Consider the following 17,488-nt stretch of genomic DNA (forward strand, 5'->3'; position numbering starts at 1 on the left):
GAGCAATTTCCAAACGCCTGAAGGTACCACGTTCATCTGTACAAACAATAGTATGCAAGTATAAACACCATGGGACTACGCAGCCGTCATATCGCTCAGGAAGGAGACGCGTTCTGTCTCCTAGAGATGAGCGTACTTTGGTACGAAAAGTGCAAATCAATCCCAGAACAAAGGAACGTGTGAAGATGCTAGAGGAAACAGGTACGAAAGTATCTATATCCACAATAAAACGAGTCCTATGTCGACATAACCTGAAAGGCCACTCAGCAAGGAAGAAGCCACTGCTCCAAAACCATAATTAAAAAGCCAGACTACGGTTTGCAACTGCACATGGGGACAAAGATCATACATTTTTTGGAGAAATGTCCTCTGGTCTGATGAAACAAAAATAGAACTGTTTGGCCATAATGACCATCATTATGTTTGGAGGAAAAAGGGGGAGGCTTGCAAGCCGAAGAACACCATCCCAACCGCGAAGCACACGGGTGGCAGCCTCATGTTGTGGGGGTGCTTTGCTGCAGGAGGGTCTGGTGAACTTCACAAAATAGATGGCATCATGAGGCAGGATAATTTTGTGGATATTTTGAAGCAACATCTCAAGACATCAGTCAGAAAGTTAAAGCTTGGTCGCAAACAGGTCTTCTAAATAGACAATGATCCCAAGCATACTTCCAAAGTTGTGGCAAAATGGCTTAAGGACAACAAAGTCAAGGTATTGGAGGGGCCATCACAAAGCCCTCACCTCAGTCCCATAGAAAATATGTGGGCAGAACTGAAAAGGTGTTTGCGAGCAAGGAGGCCTACAAACCTGACTCCGTTACATCAGCTCTGTCAGAAGGAATGGGCCAAAATTCACTCAACTTATTGTGGGAACGTTTGACCCAAGTTAAACAATTTAAAGGCAATGCTACCAAATACCAACTGAGTGCATGTAAACTTCTGACCCAATGGGAATGTGATGAAAGAAATAAAAGCTGAAATAATTCTCTACTATTATTCTGACATTTCACATTCTTAAAAATAAAGTGGTGATCCTAACTGACCTAAAACAGGCCATTTCTACACAGATTAAATGTCAGAAATAGTGAAAAACTGAGTTTAATGTATTTGGCTAAGGTGTATGTAAACTTCCGACTTCCAACCGCGCACGCACGCACGCACACACGCACACACGGAACTGGTAGTACCTTTTAACATGAGTCTTCAATATTCCCAGGTAAGAAGTTTTAGATTGTAGTTATTATAGGAATTATAGGACTATTTCTCTCTATACCATTTGTATTTCATTTGTATTTCACAAACCATCAAGCGCTATGATGAAACTGGCTCTCATGAGAACCGCCACAGGAAATGAAGACCCAGAGTTGCCTCTGCTGCAGAGCATAAGCTAATTAGAGAGTTACCAGCCTCAGAAATTGCAGCCCAATAAATGCTTCACAGAGATTAAGTAACAGACACAACTGATCAGCAACTGTTCAGAGGACACAGTGAATCAGGCCTTCAATTGCTGCAAAGGACAAAGGACCACTAAAGGACACCAATAATAAGAAGAGAATTGCTTGGGCCAAGGAACACGAGAAATGGACATTACAACGGTGGAAATCTGTCCTTTGGTTCAATGAGTCCAAATTTGAGATTTTTGTTATCATCCGCAAAGTCTTTGAGAGACGCAGAGTAGGTGAACGGATGATCTCCACGTGTGTGGTTCCCACTGTGAAGCATGAAGGTGGTGGTGTGTCCAACTTTTGACTGGTACTAATATATATATATATATATATATATATATATATATATATATATTAGTACCAGTCAAAAGTTTGGACACACCCACTCATTCAAGTTTTAAAAAATATACATATATTTTCTACATTGTATAAAAATCTATATATATATATATATATCTATATATCTATCTATCTATATATCTATATCTATAGATATCTACATATATATATATATCTAGAGATATGTCATACTTTCCAGGTCCATACCCAAACAGTTCAAACTACTAATCTTGAAAATTACTCTCTCCAGAAATAAGTCTCTCACTGTTGCCGCCTGCTACCGACCCCCCGCAGCACCCAGCTGTGCCCTGGACACCATTTGTGAATTGATTGCCCCCCCATCTAGCTTCAGAGTTTGTTCTGTTAGGTGACCTAAACTGGGATATGCTTAACACCCCGGCAGTCCTACAATCTAAGCTAGATGCCCTCAATCTCACACAAATCATCAAGGAACCCAACCAGGTACAACCCTAAATCTGTAAACAAGGGCACCCTCATAGACGTCATCCTGACCAACTGGCCCTCCAAATATACCTCCGCTGTCTTCAACCAGGATCTCAGCGATCACTTGCCTGTATCCGCTACGGAGCCGCAGTCAAACGACCACCGCTCATCACTGTCAAACGCTCCCTAAAACACTTCTGTGAGCAGGCCTTTCTAATCGACCTGTCCCGGGTATCCTGGAAGGACATCGACCTCATCCCGCCAGTTGATGATGCCTGGTCATTCTTTAAAAGTAACAGATATAGCCCTTGGTTCACTCCAGACCTGACTGGCCTCGACCAGCACAAAAACATCCTGTGGCGGACTGCAATAGCATCGAACAGTCCCCGCGATATGCAACTGTTCAGGGAAGTCAGGAACCAATACACGCAGTCAGTCAGGAAAGCTAAGGCCAGCTTCTTCAGGCAGAAGTTTGCATCCTGTAGCTCCAACTCCAAAAGGTTCTGGGACACTGAAGTCTATGGAGAACAAGAGCACCTCCTCTCAGCTGCCCACTGCACTGAGGCTAGGTAACACGGTCACCACCGATAAATCCATGATTATCGAAAACTTCAACAAGCACTTCTCAACGGCTGGCCATGCCTTCCGCCTGGCTACTCCAACCTCGGCCAACAGCCCCCCCCCCCCCCCAAGCCTCTCCAGGTTCTCCTTTACCCAAATCCAGACAGCAGTAGTTCTGAAAGAGCTGCAAAACCTGGACCCGTACAAATCAGCTGAAACTATCCGCCGCCATTGTCGCAACCCCTTTTACCAGCCTGTTCAACCTCTCTTTCATATCGTCTGAGATCCTCAAGGATTGGAAAGCTGCCGCAGTCATCCCCCTCTTCAAAGGGGGAGACACCCTGGACCCAAACTGTTACAGACCTATATCCATTCTGCCCTGCCTATCTAAGGTCTTCGAAAGCCAAGTCAACAAACAGGTCACTGACCATCTCGAATCCTACCGTACCTTCTCCGCTGTGCAATCTGGTTTCCGAGCCGGTCACGGGTGCACCTCAGCAACGCTCAAGGTACTAAACGATATCATAACCGCCATCGATAAAAGACAGTACTGTGCAGCCGTCTTCATCGACCTTGCCAAGGCTTTCGACTCGGTCAATCACCATATTCTTATCGGCAGACTCAGTAGCCTCGGTTTTTCGGATGACTGCCTTGCCTGGTTCACCAATTACTTTGCAGACAGAGTTCAGTGTGTCAAATCGGAGGGCATGCTGTCCGGTCCTCTGGAAGTCTCTATGGGGGGTGCCACAGGGTTCAATCCTCGGGCCGACTCTTTTTTTATGTATATATCAATGATGTTGCTCTTGCTGCGGGCGATTCCCTGATCCACCTCTACGCAGACGACACCATTCTATATACTTCCGGACCGTCCTTGGACACTGTGCTATCTAACCTCCAAACGAGCTTCAATGCCATACAACACTCCTTCCGTGGCCTCCAACTGCTCTTAAACGCTAGTAAAACCAAATGCATGCTTTTCAACCGTTCGCTGCCTGCACCCGCACGCCTGACCAGCATCACCACCCTGGATGGTTCCAACCTTGAATATGTGGACATCTATGAGTACCCAGGTGTCTGGCTAGACTGTAAACTCCTTCCAGACTCATATCAAACATCTCCAATCGAAAATCAAATCAAGAGTCGGCTTTCTATTCCGCAACAAAGCCTCCTTCACTCACGCCGCCAAACTTACCCTAGTAAAACTGACTATCCTACCGATCCTCGACTTCGGCGATGTCATCTACAAAATTGCTTCCAACACTCTTCTCAGCAAACTGGATGCAGTTTATCACTGTGCCATCCGTTTTGTCACTAAAGCACCTTATACCACCCACCACTGCGACTTGTATGCTCTAGTCGGCTGGCCCTGGCTACATATTCGTCGCCAGACCCACTGGCTCTAGGTCATCTACAAGTCCATGCTAGGTAAAGCTCCGCCTTATCTCAGTTCACTGGTCACGATGGCAACACCCATCCGTAGCACGCGCTCCAGCAGGTGTATCTCACTGATCATCCCTAAAGCCAACACCTCATTTGGCCGCCTTTCGTTCCAGTTCTCTGCTGCCTGTGACTGGAACGAATTGCAAAAATCGCTGAAGTTGGAGACTTTTATCTCCCTCACCAACTTCAAACATCTGCTATCTGAGCAGCTAACCGATCGCTGCAGCTGTACATAGTCTATCGGCAAATAGTCCACCCATTTTTACCTACCTCATCCCCATACTGTTTTTATTTATTTACTTTTCTGCTCACCAATATCTCTACCTGTACATGACCATCTGATAATTTATCACTCCAGTGTTAATCTGCAAAATTTTAATTATTTGCCTACCTCATGCCTTTTGCACACAATGTATATAGACTCCACTTTTTTTTCCTATTGTGTTATTGACTTGTTAATTGTTTACTCCATGTGTAACTCTGTGTTGTCTGCTCACACTGCTATGCTTTATATTGGCCAGGTCACAGTTGCAAATGAGAACTTGTTCTCAACTAGCCTACCTGGTTAAATAAAGGTGAAATAAAATAAAAATAAAAAGGTATTGTGGTGCTCATGTGAATTTCCGTTATTTTTCAGCTTCAGACCATTGCCTACTTCTCACTTTTAAAAAAGTTTACAGGTGATTTTGGTTAAAGGTGGATTATACATTTCCACATTCTTTGACTAACCAAATGACTGTCATTTGCAGTGCTATTGTAACCTACAATCCAGCCTCTGAGAAAAGGTCTGGGCCTTAATGGCACAGGTGGTGTGCTTGCATAACTGCAAGGGTTGCTGGTTTAAACCCTGGTAAGCTGCCTCTAAATAAACGAGACTGCAACAGAGTCTTACATTATAAAGTAGGACTTCCATTCATATTAAAGTTTTAACTCAAAGCAAAACTGTTTTAACTGATTGACTTCTGAATGTCTTAGCTCAGACTCTGATGGTTAGACTTTTACAGTTTGTTTCTAGCCTAAAGCGTTGCGGAGTTATGCATCTTTAAACACTGGTTATCAGGGTTTGGGAGAGGTTGCCAACCACTGCACCCCCCCCCCCTCCAACAAGGGGAAACACTGCAAATAGACTTAGCTAGTACACATGGGATAGGTGTCAAGCAGCCAGCTCAGAGTTGTCAAGTGCAATCAAGAAACATGGCAAAGTTGTTGGCCAGAGATCTTTGGGATTAAATGTCAAGAGGAGATGGAAGAGTTGACGATGATGGGAAATTTGCATCAAGGTCAGAACTAGCATGGCATTTTCCCAAAGTTCCGTGTAGGCTTTGAACTAATTGTTTTGTTGAAGAATGCGGGATATGTTCAACATTGAGTTGGGGTGCACGAATGCCAACACCACTGTTTGGGTATCCTTGGCTAATGTTAGCTAGTTAGCTAACTGGCATTAGGACATGTGTGAAGTAGCTAGCTAAAGTTAGCTGTGTGAAGTAGCTCGCGAGCTAGGTCAGCTGTTGTCTGGCTCTTGTCGCTAGCTAGCTAACTAGCTAATGACCGAAGTAATCTGCGTAAAAACCTTCCATAACCAAATATAGCTAGCTAGCCAACATTAGCCCTCACCTGACTGGCCAGGCTGGAGTGTAATCAATAGTCCAAACAGTTGCAACTAAAACAAGGGTTTCTATTGGACAAATTCAGATAGGTTTTGCAACAGAATTGGTGTAATGAATACACCCCTGGTATAACGTTTTCATGCGTAGCTAGTTAGCTACAACTGCTGGAAAGCTACCTAGATTATCAAAACAAAACCACATTCAGTGGCTTATCAAATCTGAAAACAGCTCACTAATAACAACCAAACCATTGTTTCATGACGGACAATTATCTGTATGCTAATGGAATGATTATAATAAAGGGAATAGGGTGCCATCGGGACAATGGTTGCAAAGATACTGGTAATATACCAAAATTAACAGACTCTTCAGTAAAATAAAACATCTATGGCAATCTATCATAACTTTGGTAATTTATACTTGAATAACTTTTGAAGATGTATTCACATATATTCTTCATGTTTTATATCTGTGTCCATATAGTCCATGAGTTTCTAGTAAGAGTTTTTAAAACATTCTTCCTATTTTTTTTAAGCGAGTGTACATTCCTGCCGTGAGCAGCTCTACGGGCGCATTCTATTTGAGTTGTTGTTGTTATTGTTGCTATTATTATTGTCTATTAGAAGATGGTGTTAATTTAATATTGATCTGCAGATGTTAATGTCTCGATTTAACTTAACAGTGAGAACTCGGTGAATGCACCAATTTGTAAGTCGCTCTGGATAAGAGCGTCTGCTAAATGACTTAAATGTAAATGTAGTAGATAGACCATAGTTCAAGAGAATATCCTAATTAATGAAAAAAGGATAATGTTTTACAGCTTTGTCATCCTATTATAATAATAAGTTCATTACCTGAATGCATCTATATAGCCTAGGCGTTAACAAAATATTCATACAAATATGATTTGGCCTCATAGACTAGGCCTTGTAGAAAGAGGGTTAATCATGTTAGGTCTGCCAAATTAATGTATCATTGGAAAAAACATACTTTCAATCCAGCCAAAGTATAACCTTTCATCAAAAAAGGTTTATAACATGCACAATTAGAAGCATCAACATATATATATATATATATATATATATATATATATATATAGAGCGAGTGTGACTAAATTCGAGCCCAGTAACTTTGCTCGCAGCATCCTCCTTTGATACTCTCGTCTGGCTGCCACGAAAATTAATTATCTGCATGTCGCCTGCAGGTGCGAGCGTGTTTCACTGTCCAATCAGAGGCCCGAAAATGATCTGAGCGCGTGGCCTGAGGCTGTTTGGTCTCTTGGGGATCAACTTGGGAAAGCCTTAAGGGAGAGCGGACAGCGCTTTATAAACAAAGAGCCGCATATATTGGCAAAAAAATATCAGATCTTTAAAATATTTTTGGGATGTCTGGAGAAAAGTGAGTCGGGCATCAGTTAAACAGTAATTCAACTTTGTCCGGCCTCATCTTTAATTATTTCATATATTTTACATGTGATAAGGCCAGAGATAATTAAAGACACCAAAATTCTGGTAGTTTACTGGTAAACTTTGAAAGTTTCCAGTAATATACCCTCCATTTGCAACCCTAATTGGGACCAGGGTTGGGTAGGTTCATTTATTAATATAATCCGTTAGTTACCTGTCCAAAATGTAATCAGTAACTTAACCCTTGAATAACACAAATGTAATCGGATTATCTCCTTAAGAGGTGCAGGTTAATAGTTGGCACTGCCACGAAGTCATGAAATTAGATTTTAAGCCTAACGATCACCTTAACCACACTGCTAACCCTAAGGCCTAACCTTAAATTAAGAACAAAAAGCTCATTTTTACAATGGACTTTAGCCAATTTTGACTTTGTAGCTAGCCCATCTAGCGGAAATCACTAATTGGGATGAACATTGAGTGAGTCACCCACTACATTCAGGGTGATTCAAGTCCCATTCCAAAACATTACCCAGGCTCTTGGACCACCTTGGGATGGAGTGGGCCTGCATGGATGATGGACCCTACAGGAGAGGTGCCCCAGTGAAGGTTTGCAAATTAGCTGGTGATGTAACAAGGTCAGAGGTAAGATAAATAAAGAAAAAAGTTCTGTAATATCTGAAAAATGTGGATGGCAAAGGACATGTTTTATACTTTCTGCACAAGACCTTTGGCCACAACCCACTTACTCTCTAGGTCTTAAAAACGTTTGCAAGTTGAACCCTGTGTACGCGAGTGGTTTAGTTTACATTAACCTACTGTCAGTGTCCCAGTGTGTGTAAGTACACTACATGGCCAAAAGTGCTCGCAAGTATCTCATTCCAAAATCATGGTCATTAAAAATGGAGCTTCCCCCCTTTTATTGCTATAACAGCCTCCACTATTCTGGGAAGGATTTCCCACTCGATGTAATATTGCTGCAGTGACTTGCTTCCATTTCATGAAGCTCCCGACAAACAGTTCTTCTGCTGACCTTGCTTCCAAGAGGCAGTTTGGAACTCGATAGTGAGTGTTGCAACCGAGGACAGACTATTTTTACACGCTACCCGCTTCAGCCCTTGGCGGTCCCGTACTGTGAGCTTGTGTGGCCTACCACTTCACGGCTGAGCCATTGTTGCTCCTAGACATTTCCTCTTCACAACAACAGTTGACCCGGCAGCTGTAGCAGGGCAGAAATGTGACAAATTGACTTGTTTTAAAGGTGGCATCCTATAACGGTGCCACATTGAAAGTCATGGAGCTCTTCAGTTCGTGCAATTCTACTGCCAATATTTGTCTATGGAGATTGTATGGCTGTGTGCTCAATTGTGTACACCTGTCAGCAACGGGTGTGGCTGAAATAGCTGAATCCACTCATTTTTCCACATATTTTTGTGTATCACCGTGTTCATGCTGTGTGTACGTGTACATGTGTGTGGTGCTTAGGTTTTGACTACCTGGAGTAGAGGTTGACCGATCAATCGGAATGGGCAATTAATTAGGGCCGATTTCAAGTTTTCATAACAATCGGAAATCTGTATTTTTGGGCGCCGATTTGCCAATTTTTTTTATACCTTTATTTAACTAGGCAAGTCAGTTAAGAACACATTCTTATTTTCAATGACGGCCTAGGAACGGTGAGTTAACTTCCTTGTTCAGGGGCAAAATGACAGATTCTCACCATGTCAGCTCGCAGGATCCAGTCTTGCAACCTTACAGTTAACTAGTCCAACGCAATAATGACCTGCCTCTCTCTCGTTGCACTCCACAAGGAGTGAATGCAGTAAGCCAAGGTAAGTTGCTAGCTAGCATTAAACTTATCTTATAAAAAACAGTCAATCATAATCACTAGTTAACTACACATGGTTGATGATATTACTAGATATTATTTAGCATGTCCTGCTTTGCATATAATCTGACTGAGCATACAAGCATCTGACTGAGCGGTGGTAGGCAGAAGCAGGCGTGTAAACATTCATTCAAACAGCACTTTCGTGCATTTTGCCAGCAGCTCTTCGTTGTGCATCAAGCATTGCGCTGTTTATGACTTCAAGCCTATCAACTCCCGAGATGAGGCTGGTGTAACCGAAGTGAAATGGCTAGCTAGTTAGCGTGCGCCAACACTTTGTTTTTTAATTATTTAAACCAAATTGAACATGTTTCATTATTTACTTGAGGCTAAATTGATTTTATTGATGTATTATATTAAGTTAAAATAAGTGTTCATTCAGTATTGTTGTAATTGTCATTATTACAAATATATATATATTATTATTATATATATTAGTATTTTTTTATATATATATATATATATTCTTTTTTTAAATCGGCCGATTAGTCGGTATTGGCTTTTTTGGTCCTCCAATAATCGGTATCAGCGTTTAAAAATTATAAATTGGTCGACCTCTAACCTGGAGTGATGATGATGTTTTGGGCGTCTTTGATCATTTCAACAGTTTGGTCCACGTTGACCTCTGTGTGTGTTCCTACGATCTCCATGGGCTTTCCTGACCCAGTGGATGACGTACCGTACCCACCCAGGATCACATTGGCCAGGGAACGGTTCATGGCCTAGCCAGTGGGAGAGAGGAGAAGAGGGGGTGGAAAGAATAAAAAGCTGCTCATTTCTTTTGAGTCAACTGCAGTTTCAATGAACCCAGTTTCCTTCAGGCAGTCAATGCAGCCAGGAAGGCATTTAAGTACAGTTAGAGTTCCTCCTAGTGGAAAACGGTGGAAGCACAGAAAATGCCACTTGCATATTTCAGCATTTTCAAGGTTTACCTGTATAGTCATGGCCTGATGCTCCCTATTCACCTCATACTATCTGATGTGTGACACATCCTACATACAGACAGAAGGATGATATCCTATAGAATGATGAAAGTATAGAGTCTGTGTGATACTTCTAAAATACAGAAGAACTTACAGAGGATGCTTACTTACCACACACATTATGTACGAGAGAATGGCCCCTGAGGAGCCGATGAGGGCGCCTACGATGGTGAGCAGGTTGTTGTTGAGCAGGAAGCCCTCGGCACATAGGGCCCAGCCAGAGTAGCTGTTCAGCACCGTGATGACCACCGGCATGTCTGCACCCCCGATGGCTGCTGTCAGAGTCAGGCCCTATGAGAACAAGACCACCGTTAGACTAAAGGTTCATATGGAATTGGGGTTAATAAAGCAAGACGTACTTTCCTTCATATGTTGCTAAATTGAATATATTGCCCATTCAAAAGAAGGTATACAAAGATAATGTTCCACATGTGCGTAGTAGGCCTGGCCATATATAAACGCACATGTAAGCATTTTCCTGAATCATTTTGGCATAAACAGACAACACCCTGTATTATTGAGCGGAAAATAGCGAAATCTGATCAGGTAGTAGAAATGTTGTGTATTTAACCCCTATCAGATTGCAGTGGGCCTCAGTCTACTCATAAGGCATTTGTCAAAACATGGAGTTTTCATTTCAAGGGCTCTCTATGATATCATCTTAGTGTTACTCTCAAAGATACTGACCTCAGGGAACAGTTATAACCAGAGCCAGCTACCTAACATTATGTAATGATCCACTCCATCAAAAAAAAGAAGAAGACTTGAACAGTATCAGATTTCCTTTTAAAGACATTCATGCTCAGGCACAGGTGATTGTTTAGCTACACCTTAATATCAGTCAGAGTGATGCGATATTGTATACGTAAAAATGAATATCCACTGATTTACTCAACATCAAAATGTCCTTGTTACTGACAAACCACATGGAGGACTGAGCAGCCAACATTCACAACAGTTTTAACCAGAACCACCACCTCGCGGGGCTGCTTCAAAACCTAATCATCTTAGTTAGGATCAATCCATAATATGATGATAGATGGAAGGCTGTGTGTAATGCTTCCAATGAACTCTCTTTCAGGGCCAACAGTTGAGCAGGATCGAGAGGAGAGCATGTTTTATTGAAGGATAGCTGGATGAACCTAAGCCTACCTTAAAATGGGCTAAAGCACAGGATCACAATGGCACAAATAGGTAAGACTTCCATCCTATTTCTAAAGGTTCAGTTCAAAGGCCTTTGTTTAGCACTAGTCAATCCAGGTTGGTGGATATTAGCCGGGCCATAGATATAGAATTAGTAGAACAGGAAATGCCCTCACACCACAACAATTTCACTGTACCATCATGACTTCAAACATGGATTTGAATGGGGGATGTCCATTCCAGTCGTTCTATTTCTATGTTTAGAGCAGAGAAGGCATGTAGATCATACCATGACGGCAGAGAGTGCGGACACAGAGCCCAGACAGGTGATGCCTGTGGTGTAGCTGGGGTCCAGCATGTAGGGGATCATCAGGCCCACACTGGAGGCCATTAGCCCAGCATTCATAGCATGGCGCCCGGGAAGATGGAGGGGGGTGGAGCTCAGCACACCTGGAGAGAGGAACACAGTAGGCATGGAGATAGTGAAATCCTGACATGCATTTAGCTCTATTTGCTGTCCATTTAATTTATGATGTACTTTGTTTAGTATTCAGCCCCCAACCACAAGACACATACTGTATGGACTAAAAAGGGAGTAGCTTTTTTTTATCCCTGATATGATTCAGGTACAAATATAGCAGAGAAATAAAGTTACCTTTTTAAAATAGATTTTGATTTCAGAGACTAAAATGTGTGCAGTTGAGGCTTTCATGCTAATTTAAAACAATGCATGTTGACAATCAAATGAACAAAGCTTGCACCTGGATTCCGCCATCTGTGATACAGGCCACATTTTAATGTTTCATTTACTTGTTTTGAATGCCCTTCAAAAGTACCCCCCAGAAAAAAAGTTTTAAAAGTATAGCATGAAATGGCTACTTTTAATCTTATCAGAGCAGGTTTTCCAGGTTCCAGTGAGACTGGAGTGGGAACGCTCCCTGGGATAATGCGTTCCAGCTTTCGGGAACAAGTGGAAAATGACTGTGGGTGGAGGGGCTAATTAGTGCCAAACAGAGAGGTTCCGCCTGGCCTAGCTTTGAGCAAGAGGGCCTGGGTGGCACAACTGGGCCAGGGGACTGATGCAGAGTGGGTTACAGGCCCTCAGGTATCAACCAGAAGGACTCAGACGGCTATTGGTCTACTACTAGTAGTACTGGATCAAACCCCAGCTGCCTGGAATAAGATGTGGTGTCCAAGAGCAGCAAATTCCTAAAACTTCAGGAAAATGTCTGTGTGTGATATATATTAATAATAACATTATGGACAAATGAATCAAACCAATGAACCATGATGTTGAATATGTATGAGAAATATAAGTATGCTTTTAAGTGCCTCATTTGCTGACAGGAAACTTAGGTAAAATTGGAACCTTAACTCATGGCGTGCTTGGCCTAGGACTGCCTAAATTCCTACCCTTTTTCACTAGCAGCTCCCAACAAAAACACCATCCCGCTTCCACCACCCCAGTAGCATAGAATTTTAAATGTAATGCATCTTCCCAAATCGCCCTTACTCACCTTGCAGTTTCCCATAAGCTACCAGGGATCCACTAAATGTGACCCCTCCAATGAAGGTGCCCAGGTAGGCGATGATCTTGGTGAGGTTGGCAGACGGGTCGGTAGCAAAGTGAGGGTACTCGATCATGTACTCTGCCACGCAGGTGAGCACTGCAGCCAGACCCACCAGGCTGTGGAAGGCAGCTACCAGTTGGGGGAGGTCAGTGATCTGGATCTTCCTAGCAATACCCAACCCTGGGGAGCAGTGAGGATGACAACCAGTCAACACACGCACACAGCATGGTTTCCACTAGGAAAATTTGGCAGTGGACAATGTGAATTTACCAGATATTCATAATCATTGGGTGCGTAACACATTAGGGAGGTCCACCAGTGCTCAAAATCACATATAGATTATTGTAATTCATTCATAGAAATTAGCCTGTAAAGTTGTAATAAAATAAAGTAGAACGATGTTCTTATACCAACATGACAGGATTTATTGAAAAGCACAACATTGTGCCCGTTGCGTCTTCATCCCTGAAATAAAAGTTATATAGAAGGGAAGGACATAACTTTTGTCAGATTTAACTTTTCGTAGCAGGTTAGGAGAATTAGGTTGAGGTTAGGAAAAGGGTTAACTAAAATGCTAAATGTTTTTACTTTTGACATTAATTTGACAAAAGCTGGATCCCTTCTAGTCATGACTGGGCCGGCTCGCTTCACTCCCCATTCCTGCTGTGATCAAAATCACAGCAGTGGAAGGGGACACTTGGCAACCACAAAATTAAGAAATTATAAAACTGATGTTGGACAATCAAATTCGATATGTAAATAAACAAAATTAGTTAAGGCTGGTTCATTGAGCGAAAGCTTATTTTTACAATGCTCCTGTGAAACGAGGCCCGCCACCATGAATTTATGAAAGCACGTTTCCAAAGCTCAAATTATAGCTCATTCTTTTTACAGTTCTACTGGATGATATTAATAAATGTGATGTTTATTTTGATAGCAATTTGAACTATCGTGGGGTCGTGGCTCATGTCATGTCTGATTTACGTGGCTTATTGATAACTTTCCTACTAATAGGCAGTTGGCTGCCTAGTGATTACAACATTGTAACTTTCCGATTTGAATAGTTAACAACAATGTTTCATTTCCTAGAACAACTGAATAAGCTCAACTGATATGAACCAATTGCACATGATACCAGTGGCGACCCGTCATTCAAGAGCCCCATCTGTTTTGAGCCCCACCTGTTTAGCTAAAATAAATACATAAAAATAGCTTTTTTGCCTGTTATTTTGGCATTAATACCTGTCACATATCAGTTTGTAAACAATGTAAAAAAAATAATAATAATAATTGTCGAGTTAATAAATCCACACACAAAACATGGTCTCTTTGTTACTTTCTAAGGCAGGTCCATGCAGATTTTCTGTGTGCTTCACAACAAAACGTATTTTGCATCTTCAAAAGTGGTAGGCATGTTGTGTAAATCAAATTATATAAACCCCCCCCCCAAAAAATCAATTTCAATTCCAGGTTGTAAGGCAACAAAATAGGAAAAATGCCAAAGGGGGTGAATACTTCGCAGCCACTGTATATGCCACCTTTATTTATCCTATAGTTTTGACTTGGTGTGCATGGAGAATACTGTAGTAGTTCATTTCAAAAGTGCTGACTAAATAGTTATATTGACTACGTCCGTCTTATCTCACTCATTGTCTTCATCAAAAGTACGGATTGCCTCTTATCCGCTCATTGTTCCCTTATGCCAAAAGGTTTGTACAGGTATATCTCAATTGTCAGTAGAAACCACATGTGTTTAAGCAAGTCAGCCATATCAGCTATGTTTTTTTTTAAAGGCAGTAAATTAGGCTGAATGAAGTGTTTCGCTGCCAGACAAGGCTCTGTTGATAGCCACGACTACTAGTGGTAAGGATTCACTCCAAGGTGCTGAAAAGAAAGCTCTGCTGTTCGGACAGATTTATGTAGGCCCTAACAGTTTGTGGGCACCATTTGTCACAGTTCGAATGCAATTAATGTATTGTTGAGATTGCCCGACCAAGATTTACATGCTAAGATCACCACTGCAAGATACACATCATTACTCTACTCTATCAATCCATTACAAATCTTTATATTATATTTGACACGGGGGCAGCTTATGTTGATCTTGCCTCAGGCAGCAGCAAATCGTTAGGACCGGGCCTGATGAACACAATAATTTGCCTCTAATTTACTTGCATTTGCGGCAGACCTTGCTTGACCGGCTCAAAGTCAAAACTCAAAAGTCAAAACTGTCCAACTCCCTGGATCAACTTGCGATGCACATCAGCCTCATTACGTTGTGCCTCAATAAGGCGCAATCTGGAGGTCATCTTTACTCTGTTTTAGAGAAAGAATCCCCTCTCAGCAGGCACATTAGAAATGTGGACAATAAACTCAATCTTTGCTGTCCTTTATGGGGAGTAAAAATAGAAACACCCAAACCTAAGCATCTTGAGGATTTATTATCCTATGAAGCATATTTGCTTTTGAAGTTGGAGAAAATCGACTGGTATTTCCATCAATGAATAAAAAGCATTATTTTGCAATGCATTTTTCTTCTCCCGGACAATTTGGCCGGCAACAATTTTATTTATCGGCTAAAGGAAACCCTGAACACATGCAATCACACGAGCCAACACACACTAAAGGATTGCTGGGAAATGGGTCGTCCTGAAGCACAGGTGTTGCTGATGAGGGTTGTTTGGGGGAAATTCCTTGTTTGTGAGTGCACCTCAGTGTGTGTGTGTGTGTGTGTGTGTGTGTGTGTGTGTGTGTGTGTGTGTGTGTGTGTGTGTGTGTGTGTGTGTGTGTGTGTGTGTGTGTGTGTGTGTGTGTGTGTGTGTGTGTGTGTGTGTGTTCTTCTTAAAGCCCTGTAGACATGGGAGGGGTTAACAAGAGCATCTGGAACAGGGCTAGCGTCTGAATCAATGGTTTAGTCTAGGTTCCAGCTTGATTCCAGGAAAAATTTACCATGAAGATGGACGCAGAGCTCCAGAGGTCTGCTGGGTAATACTGGTGATTCAGACATAATGGTGACCATTACCTTGGCACCACTGTAGTACAGCAGTTGGAAGCAGACCACCACATGAGGACTACAGACCACCACCTGCTGTTAGACGATATGTTCAGACAGAACATACAAATGGCAGACAAATTTCATTTACCACCACACACTTACCAGCGGTGCCACCCACAGCCATGGCGGCACTCATCTGTGCCAGGAGTTCCGGGGTGGGCTTCAGGAAGCCCAGGGTGGCAGCGATGCCCCCCGCCACCCCCATCATACCCAGGGCATTACCCAGACGGGCAGTGGACTGGTTAGACAGACCAGCCAGGGCTCCCACACAGCACATACCAGAGCCCAGGTACATCATCTACAGAGAAAGGGATAAACACACAGCTGCATGTTCAGGAGGGCACACTATACTATAGCAACAAGTATTTTGCAATTCTAAATTGGCCAAGTCTAGGTAATGCATGCCTGTTTAACTCTAGTTTTCTGCCTACTTAAAGGTGTACTATGCAGAAATGTTAGAACCGGAAGCTTAGAAATAGCGCACAAAGAACAGATATACTGCTTCTTAGACTTGCTTTCAATAAAAATAACAGATCTATAACACACATTTCTATGTTTATTTGGTCAGGTCGCCCAGAAAGTTACATATTGCAGCTTTAACAACCTACTGAACACAACTACTAACCCTGCCACTGGTTAGAGTTAGGTGATGCTCACCTGTTCAATGTTGTAGCCAGCCTGCATGGCAACTCCATAACCCCCAACGAACACCCCGGTGGGCAGTAAGTAGAGATAGTTGTATTCTGGAGGGTCAGTGGGACGCTTGAACATGTCCAACATCTTCTTGGTGACCAGGAAACCACCTGAGAGAGAAAGAGAACAAACCCCGTCAAACTCAACCTGGTAGACAACGGTCTGCACATGCGCTCTTTGCAACCGTTTGGCATCTGACCACAAGGCATTACAGCGGGTAGTGGGTACGAATTCCCTGCCATCCAGGACCTCTATACCACCCAGTGTCAGAGGAAGGCCCTAAAAATGTTCAAAGACTCCAGCTACCCGAGTCAAAGATTGTAATCTGCTGCCGCACGGCACCGATGCACCAAGTCTAGAACAAGCAGGACCCTTAACAGCACTAACCCAAGCCATAAGACTTCTAAATGGTTAGTTAACCAAATAGCTACCCGGACTATCTGCATTGACTCTTTTCTATTGACTTATCACATATGCTGCTGCTCCAGTTTATTATCGGTTATTATATTCCTAACTATACACAGTGTACAAAATATTAAGAACACCTTCCTAATATTAAGTTGCGCACCCTCCTTTTGCCCTCAGAACAGCCTCAATTCATCGGGGCATGGACTCTACAAGGTGTCGAAAGTGTTCCACAGGGATGCTGGCCCATGTTGACTCCCAATGCTTCCCACAGTCATGTCAAGTTAGCTGGATGTCGATTGGATGGTGGACCATTCTTGATTGACACAGAAAACTGTTGTGTGAAAAACCCAGCAGCGTTGCAGTACTTGACAAATCCAAACCGGTGCACCTGGAACCCACTACCATACCCCATTCAAAAGGTAGTTAAATATTTTGTCTTGCCCATTCACCCTCTGGCACACACACAATCCATGCGTCAATTGTCTCAAGGCTTGAAAATACTTAA

General features: G+C 42.5%; 1 pseudogene across 1 annotated transcript in view; it reads right to left on the bottom strand.

The window, feature by feature from the left end:
• Window positions 1-17,488, bottom strand: part of LOC123999304 — a 72,497-nt pseudogene that overhangs the window by 14,182 nt on the left and 40,827 nt on the right. Inside the window, exons 12-17 of the transcript XR_006832426.1 lie at window positions 16,540-16,685; window positions 15,985-16,180; window positions 12,774-13,007; window positions 11,546-11,706; window positions 10,225-10,404; window positions 9,693-9,852 (exon numbers count right to left, since the gene is read on the bottom strand). The product of XR_006832426.1 is annotated as an NAD(P) transhydrogenase, mitochondrial-like (transcript). The remainder of the gene's footprint in view (window positions 1-9,692; window positions 9,853-10,224; window positions 10,405-11,545; window positions 11,707-12,773; window positions 13,008-15,984; window positions 16,181-16,539; window positions 16,686-17,488) is intronic.

The sequence above is a fragment of the Oncorhynchus gorbuscha genome, linkage group LG16 (genome assembly GCF_021184085.1).
Source record: "Oncorhynchus gorbuscha isolate QuinsamMale2020 ecotype Even-year linkage group LG16, OgorEven_v1.0, whole genome shotgun sequence".
Taxonomy (NCBI): Eukaryota; Metazoa; Chordata; class Actinopteri; order Salmoniformes; family Salmonidae; genus Oncorhynchus; species Oncorhynchus gorbuscha.